Raw genomic sequence first — 2,232 nt, 5'->3', positions numbered from 1 at the left:
CTCCTTTCCAAGGTTCACTCTGGCACCTGTGCCTTAGATCCCATCACTTCCAAATTCCTCAAGAATCTTGTTCCTACATGTTTTACCTTCATCTCTGGAATCTTCAGTTTCTTTTTCATTCCTCTTTTACTTTTCTCTGCTTTCAAACTTCACCAAAAAGCTTCAGTTTACTTGGCTGTCCCCTCTAGCTACTGTCTTACTTCTCTCATTTTCATTTCTGAGCTTTTTAAACAAGGGGTCTAACCTCGCTGCCATCCTCTCTGTTTCACATAGCTTCCCTTCAGCCTCTGACATTCTGGCTGTCACCCTACTACACTTCCACGGATGGCCAGTGGCTTTCTCTTTGCCAAGGACCTTGGACTTCTCTCAGTTGTCAGTTTTGATATCTGTGTGTCATGTTATTTTAACTGCACACTCCTTGAAACACCGGCTTCATTATTTTGGTGGCTTTTTGTCTGTTCTTACAACTTTCAGTAGCTTCCCTTCCTTTTTTCCCCCTTTTTAAATTTTTATTTTAGGGCTTCTATTGAGGGGTGGTTTAATGTGTTTAATTTTTTTAACAGATTTATTGAGAAATAGTTAACATATAATAAACTGAATGTACTTAAAGTATACAATTTGGTGTTTTGATATATTTACACACCCATGAAACCATGACTACAGTCAAGATAGGGAACATATCCATCAACCCCAAAGGTTTCCTCGTGACTCTGTGTAATCACTCTCTCCTCCCTCTTCCCAATCCCCTGCTTTTATCCCTAAGCAATCATTAATCTGGTTTGTCACTATAGATTAGTTTTCATTTTCTAGAAGTTTTATAAATGAAATGACACAGTATTCACTCTTTTTTGGTCTAGGTTTTTTCGCTCAGCATAATAATTTGGGGATTCATCATGCTATTTCCTATATCAATAGTTCCTTCCTTTTATTGCTTAATTTGAATCCATTGTATCATATACAATTTGTCCAGGCCTTCAATTCTCTCTGCTCTTTGATGGAAATTTGTGTTATTTCCTGTTTGGAGTTATTGCTTATAAAAGTTTCTATGAACATCTGTGTGCAAATTTTCTATTGAACAAATGCTTTCATTTCTATTGGGTGGAATGTGTATATCATACGGTAGCACATCTTTTAAAAAACTGACAAACTGATTTCCAAAGTGGTATACATTTCACATTCCCATCAGCAAATGTATGAGAGTTTCAGTTTCTTCATATCCTTACTAACGCTTGGTATGGTCAGTATTTTAAATTGAGCCATTCTAATATATGCGTAGTGATATCTCACTGTGGTTTTAATTTGCATTTCTCTACTGACTAGTGATGTTGACTATCTTTTCATGTGTTAATTTGTCATGTGTGTTCCTTCCCTGGCAAAGTATCTTCAAACTTTTTGCCAGTTTTTTTTAAATTGGGTTATTTGTTTTCTTACATTGAGTTTGAAAGGACTTTATTTATTCTGGAGGCAAGTCCCTTTATCAGAAATATGATTTTCAAATATTTTTCTTCCAGTTTTTTACTTTCTTCTTAACAATATCTTTCAGAAAAATGTTTTTAGCTTTGATGAAATCCTACTTATTTTCTTCTTTGACTGATCATGTTCTTGGTCTTATATGTAAGAAATTTCTGCCTAATTCAAGATTAAAAATTGTTTCCTTTTAGAAATTTTAGTTTTAGGTTTTGTAGTTATGTCTGTGAACCATTCATAGTTAATTTTTATACATGGTATGAGATATGAATCAACATTCATTTTATGACATATGTATATCCAATTATTCTAGCATCCTTTGTTGAAAAGACTATCCTTTCTCTATTGAATTGCCCTTGCAACTCTGTCAAAAATCAGTTGTCTGTGTGTGTACAGATTTTTTAAATATTCTGTTCCATTGGCTTATTTCATTCCATTGGCTTATTGGTGTAATATATATTATTGGTGTAATATAGGTGACAATACATCAATACCATGCTATCTTCATGACTGTAACTTTTTAATAAGTCTTGAAATTAAGCTGTGGTAGCCCTCCAACATTCTTCTCCTTTCCCTTCCTTTATAAATCCCCCAAGTGTGGCTATTACTGTAGATAACATTGTTGACTTGAGCTTTTCTCTCTAAACATGACTGGCTTAGTGAACTCTGGAAACTCCTACAATTTTCATAAACAATTTTATGATAAAGGCTGTAAAAAAAAAAAAAAAAAAAAAAAAAGCAGAACTGCTAGCCCCAGCTTCTCCT

The sequence above is a fragment of the Mandrillus leucophaeus genome, unplaced genomic scaffold, assembly GCF_000951045.1.
Source record: "Mandrillus leucophaeus isolate KB7577 unplaced genomic scaffold, Mleu.le_1.0 Scaffold386, whole genome shotgun sequence".
NCBI classification, from domain to species: domain Eukaryota; kingdom Metazoa; phylum Chordata; class Mammalia; order Primates; family Cercopithecidae; genus Mandrillus; species Mandrillus leucophaeus.
Note: the sequence above shows the minus strand (reverse complement) of the source record.